This window comes from Halichoerus grypus, chromosome X (genome assembly GCF_964656455.1).
Source record: "Halichoerus grypus chromosome X, mHalGry1.hap1.1, whole genome shotgun sequence".
NCBI lineage: Eukaryota > Metazoa > Chordata > Mammalia > Carnivora > Phocidae > Halichoerus > Halichoerus grypus.
Genome location: NC_135727.1, coordinates 18,608,041 through 18,615,007, shown reverse-complemented (window position 1 = coordinate 18,615,007; position 6,967 = coordinate 18,608,041).

Here is a 6,967-nt window from a genome sequence, read left to right as displayed (position 1 = left end):
TTCTGCTGCTCCCCCCTGCTTGTGCCCTCTCACACACTCTCTCTCTCTGACAAATAAATAAATAAAATCTTTTTTGAAAAAAAGAGCCATAGTTGTTGGAATTTTTATTTTCTTTTTACCAAAAGAATGATGCCAAGGTTCGAGAATTTCAACAGGTTCTCAACGTTGGTTGAGACATCAAAACCAGAAGAATCCTGCCATTTCAAGTTTCTCTGACCTTAACTTACCCACGGATTATCTGGAAAGTGACATTTACTCCAAAGCCATTTTATTGTGCCTTTTCATGAATGTGGAATGTCCTGCTTTCCTGGAAGAGCTAAGTTGCTGTCAAAACTCCAAAAGACAGGAAGTTTGGTAACGGAGTATTAGGTTAGTGAAATGTAATCTTTCTGCCCTACTTCTGAAGCTCTCTGCTGTTTTCCCATGTAATCGTCTCTGACATTTAATTGAAAGCACCACGTTTTTTACTAAGCAACTCATTTGAGCCCTTGGTGGTCACTTAAGACCCACTTCATTGCCATCTGGCACTCATCTGAAGCCAGGATTATGTAGTCACTGCATGGTTCAGTTCTGTCGGCTGTAGTCATCTATCAATCTTGTGGTTCTTGGAGAAGTGGCATCTTATTCATATTTTCAAGTCCTAGGTTATAATGGAGGTTCCTTGGCTTCTCATGGCTCCGTAGCTGTGAAATCAATTATGACTTCGGTAGCACTGACAATGTACTGTATTTGTGAAAAGAAAGTTGAAAGATTATTACCTGGTAGATGAGAAATGATTTTGACATTTAAAAACAGAAAATGCTTCTCCATATCTCTTATAAATGATGTCTGGTGTTGACACTAGCATTTATGTAATTCATCCAATTGTGGGAGCCATCGTGTACTAATTCTTAATAGCAGTAAAACCTATTACAAAGGGGACTAACATACCTTCAAAAGGTTTTAGTCCAGTTTTCTTCTTCTAGGCCCATCATGTCAACTCTGCAATAATTACCTTATTTTGCTCTAGTTCTGCTGCAAGAAACCTTGAGGAAGAAGTAATGGGGCACCTAGAACTAAAGCTGAAATGGACAGGGCAATAGGCCTCAGTCCAAAGGTTTGCATACATTCAGGAAAGGCTTAAAAGGACAAGATTAAAGATTGAAAGGTTTCAGGGGTTTTGCTTTGGTTTGCTTTTATTTTAATTTTAGTTTTATAATGAGGGCCAAACCTTCCCTTAATTATCCAAAGGCAATTCTGATAAAGAGAGAAACAAAATATAAGGCTTATGTTTGGGGTAATCTTAACAGAAAACTATAATCTGCCTCGGTGTGATGAAAACAAAGAAAAACGTTATTCTACCTCCATTTTCCCTCAGTGGTCAGCTTCGGAAGGCTGAAGACAAAGGGCTTCAAAACTGTCCACGGATGGAAGTGAGTGCATGTTGAGAAGCCATCTCTCTATGGAAAAGACCTGGGTAGCAGAACCATATCCTGTCAGGTCGGTCAGAAGACAGAGAGTGGTCTGTGCTCACTGAGCTCACCAACCTGTGTCTGCACCAGCTCCGAGAGCTCCGTGGGGTGTTGCTAAAATGTCCTCTTGCCCTGGGTCACCTTGCCAAGTTGAAAACAGGGTGATGAACATTGCAGGTGATGGGAATCATCCATGCAAAGGAGAGGAACTGTGAGTGTGTTCTGGAAATACTAAGAAACATTCAGTGAGACAGAGTACGTGACCCAAAGGGTCCCATGGGTAGTCTGGGACCATATTTTATTTTATTATTTTTTAAAATTTTTATTTATTTATTTAGAGAAAGAGAGAGAGAGTGACCAGGGGGAGGGGCAGAGGGAGAGGGAGAGAATGTCAAGTAGACTCCCAGCTGAGCATGGGGGGAGGGGAAAGCCCAACACAGGGCTCAATTTCACGACCCTGAGATCATGACCTCAGTCAAAGTCAAGAGTCGGTTGCTTAACCGACTGAGCCACCCAGGCGCCCCCATCTGGGACCATATTCTAAAGAGCTTCCCATGCCACACTGAATTTGGACCTAATTTTACAGAAAGATAAATCCCAGAGCAGTGAGAACAGTCTATAAATGAGGAAAGATTGGCAAGATGTCTTTCTTCCTTTTCTTTCCTTGGGGATGCCAGTTCATCAGTACAGACTTAGCTCAAGCACCACCACCACACAATCTCTGAGACCCTCTGCCCAATCCCACCATTCTACACACACACACACACACACACACACGTACACACACACAACCAGCTAATACGTCATTTCACCTTGTGATTGTCATTACCCTGACACCTAACACAATCTAGTGAATAGACTCGTATACATGTCTGCTTCCTCAACTAGAACATGCCATCTGCTCGGTGTGTTTTATTCATTTCTGTACATCGCCTGGCACATAGTAGGATTCAATATATGTTGTTTTGAATGGAAGAAATTGCCATTCTCTTTTCTGCAGACAACTCTGCAGGCTCAGAGTTTGATTGTGCTCCTGTAAAGAGGGTGTGGTATTAAGATCTTCCTCCTTAACACATTGGGAGGATATTACCCATGCTGCTCACAATCATTGATTTCTATTCAATTGTGATTTGTGCAAAACCCACTCAGAGGGAGTTACATTTGTTATTTGCTTACAGTACATTACAGAGAGTGCTTTGGTATTCAAAATCCGCTGAACTTTTGACTTATTTACTTCTAAAAGAGAAGCCAGGAGTTACTTTTTTTTTCCTCTTTAAGTAACGGGCATGGCAAGCCAACAAAAATACATTGAAAGACATGTGCATTCAATTTTCATTTGTCTTAGATCAAAATTAGATGTTTCTCCTCCATTATCTCATAAACATGCGTGATTTATGAAAGAAACCGAAGCGAGTGTCATTAAAACTGATTACCGTAAGCGAGGAGTGACGCGCCATGTGGGGATGCGCTCGTGATTATGATGTTAGGAAAAGTAATCTAATGATCAGTGGAATAATGTCATTCTGCGGTGTTGCTAAAAGACTAACAGCAGAAGCCCTTGGTGAAATCGCACCTGCTGATCCAAAATGGGCCCTAATTATAACCAAGAGGACGTTCGTCTTTGACTCCGCCCACTGACGCAGCCCCACCCCCCCGGGGGGGGGGGACAGTGTCCTTGGGGGCCGCCCCAGCCACTGAGAGACCACACTGCCCCAGACCTCGGTGACCCCTGAGCCCTCCTGTCTTCTGCAGAAACCGGGAGAAAGAAGGGAGCCCAGAACAGGAAGCAGAAGGAAAGTTCTTTCAGGGAAGAGCAGCTTTCCACAAATGCTCCCAGCCCCAGCTGGGGTCCCCGCTCGCGCCTTCCTGTGCCCGGCGTGCCTTTGATAGCCGTGTCCCACTTGCTCAGGGGCCGGCCGCCTCAGGGATGCGTCCCCTTCTTACAGAGCACCACTGTCTCCAACCTCCAGCGGATCCCCACTTCCCAGAGCTTCTCAACCTCAAAAAATCTTCTAACCAGCCCTGTCCTTCCATTCCCCACCAAACCCATGGGCAACGCGCCCTGTCCTGGCTCCTCTCCTTACTCACTGTCCCCTGACCCCTTACTCCTGAGTCTGGGTCTGATCCCCACCCACCCTCAAATCCTCCCATTGGCCTGCTCCTGGCGAGCGTTCGAATGACCTAAGCGGCCATCTCCGTCCTAAAGGCCACCGCCTCTTCTCCGGTCTCCGGCACAGCTGGAGAAGCACCTGCTGACTTGGTGAAATTCTCTCCCCACTTCGTATCCCCAGGATTGACGGCCGCTGGCCTCTGCTTACTCTCCAACCAACCCCTTTTCCATCGCCTGCCGCCTGCGCTTGGCATCTTCAAGACTGTCCTCACCTCCCCTCTCGTCCCCCTCACAGCTGTCTGCTTTGGCCGTGACGGAGGTGACCGCCCCCGTGGGGCTGACTCTCACATCGGTGACCCCAGCCCACCGTGCTGGTACCCAGACACAATGCCCTCTCCGCGGCAGGCCTCGGCGAGCCCCTTCCCCACGGCAGTCCACAGAGCGCCGGACAGAACCAGGCCCGACCTCCAGCTCCGCCACATTCTGCCCGTCTGACCTCTGACAGCTTCCGCAAGCAGTCTGAGCCCTGCTCGCCCCATCTGTAGAATCAAAGATAGTAACTCTCCCTGCCTCATGAGGTCGTTGGGAGAATTACAAGAATTCCTGTAAATCACCTGGCCCATAGTAAGTATTCCTTAAGTTTCAGCTGTTATTATTAACATACTCAGTGCATGTTTATTGAATGAAGGAATAAACTATGGGGATGTTTCAGGCACCGTAGTAGGAAGGTGGGAAGGGGACATGAGGTCGAGCCCCTCGCATCCTACAATATGGACTATAGGGCACCTCCTCCAGGTAAGCCAACGCGACCGGATGAAGATGACTAACCTTTGCAAAATATTGCTTTTTAAAAAATATTGCCGCCTGGGTGGCTCAGATGGTTAAGCATCTGCCTTCGGCTCAGGTCATGATCCCAGGGTCCTGGGATCGAGCCCCGCGTCGGGCTCCCTGCTCGGCGGGAAGCCTGCTTCTCCCTCTCCCACTCCCCCTGCTTGTGTTCCCTCTCTCGCTGTGTCTCTCTGTCAAATAAATAAAATCTTTAAAAAATATATTTGCCGCTACAGAAAGCATACAAGTAACAGTTGTGTTTCAGCTCAAGCTGTTTATCCACTGTAGCTTAGTGTATACAAACCCCATCATGATGTTATTCCAGTTTTTGCTGATTAAATGGAATACAATTACCCTCAGTGAAAATTGCGCAAACAGAATGTGCTATCAAAGAAGAAAAGCATCATTTGATTTTCCCGAAATCAAAGCATCCTCTCCTCCCCACCCTAGCCAGGTTATCATCTGAGATATAACGGGCTTTTTTTCCGTGAAGTAACTTTCTGATCAAATCAAGCAGTCACCTCCCTAAAGGATTATCCCCCCAGTGTGGGAGGAATCAGTACTTTGATTAGCAATTTCTCTTTGCTTCATTGACTGCTCTGGTTCGTTCTTACCTGAGCCTCTTTCTTAAACAACCTTTTTATTTGGCAGTGAATTTATATCTACGGAGAAGTTAGAGAGTTCCCATATACCCGTCATCCAGTTGCCCCTAATATTAGCATCTTAGATAACAATGGTAAATTTGTCAAAACTAGGAAGTTAACATTGGTAAATTATGATTCATTAAACCACAGACTTTATTCAGATTTCCCTAGTTTTTCCGCTAATGTCTTTTTTCCTACCCCAGGATCCAAGCCAGGAGACCATACTGCATTTAGTCATAATGTCATCTTAATAAATATTCCACTGATATTGAATAATGCCAAATAATTACTGGCAAAAGTTTCTCTGCCCCATTGCAGTATATAAAACCTGTGAAGTTCAAAGTGAGGTGGGGAAAGCTGGCCAAAATGGGCTTTAGGCCAGTCAGCCAAATAAGCAAAATTAGTTGCGAAAGTTTGTTTCGCATGTAGTATCAAAGTGAAATGTTAAAAACACTTTGTTCCTTCCTCCCCTCCCCCAGAACTTTCTCTAGTTTTGTCTCTCCTGCAAGGCTACGCATCTGGTGGCCCCTCTATATTCATGGGTTGAATTTTGCAGCTACCTCATTTTTCATCAAATCAGAAGACACAAAGAGTTGTGTTCATCTTCACTGAAAACACAATTGTGCAACCTTGAGTGAATCCATTTAACCTTGCTGGGACTCACTGTCCCCATCTATACAATCTGTGACTTGTCAGAGGCTGCTGAGTGCTGGCAAGCTGATCTGTCACATCAGAATCACCTGGAAAGCTGGTTGTTATGCTGATTTGCCAGTCCTACCCCACTTATGAGTATCTGGGCAGTTGGACCTGGGGATCTGTATTTTTTCTCTCTCTCTCTCTCTCTCTCACACACACACACACACTCACCCCCGTGAAGTGGATACACAACAGGGTCTGGGACACCCTGGGTTAAACTAGCCACATACTGCCTTGTGTTCAGAGGCAAAAGTGCCCAGGGAGGTGTCCTCTAACAGGAGGCCAAGAAAAGAGATTAGCCTAGTTGTGGAAGCAGATCTGGTGCTTCCTGGGCCCCCCAAGACCATCTTATTAAGAGATAACTCCCCACGTCCTAGGCTTCTGTTGCATTCCGCCCAGGCATGCAGTGGGGAAATGTACATGTAGCCCTCCATAGTCCAAGCACTGGCCTCCTATGCATTCTATTTAAAGCAATTTAGGAGAAGATATTTGCAAATGACATATCAGATAAAGGGCTAGTATCCAAAATCTATAAAGAACTTATCAAACTCAACACCCAAACAACAAATGATCCAATCAAGAAATGGGCAGAAGACATGAACAGACATTTTTCCAAAGAAGGCATCCAAATGGCCAACAGACACATGAAAAAGTGTTCAACATCACTCAGCATCAGGGAAATCCAAATCAAAACCTCAATGAGATACCACCTCACACCAGTCAGAATGGCTAAAATTTGTAACAAGTCAGGAAACAACAGATGTTGGCGGGGATGCAGAGAAAGGGGAACCCTCCTACATTGTTGGTGGGAATGCAAGCTGGTGTGGCCACTCTGGAAAATAGTATGGAGGTTCCTCAAAAAGTTGAAAATAGAGCTACCCTACGACCCAGCAATTGCACTACTGGGTATTTACCTCAAAGATACAAATGTAGGGATCCGAAGGGGTACGTGCACCCCAATGTTTATAGCAGCAATGTCCACAATAGCCAAACTATGGAAAGAGCCAAGATGTCCATCGACAGATGAATGGATAAAGAAGATGTGGTATATATATACAATGGAATATTATGCAGCCATCAAAAGGAATGAAATCTTGCCATTTGCAACGACATGGATGGAACTGGAGGGTACTATGCTAAGCGAAATAAGTCAATCAGAGAAAGACATGTATCATATGATCTCACTGATATGAGGAATTCTTAATCTCAGGAAACAAACTGAGGGTTGCTGGAGTGGG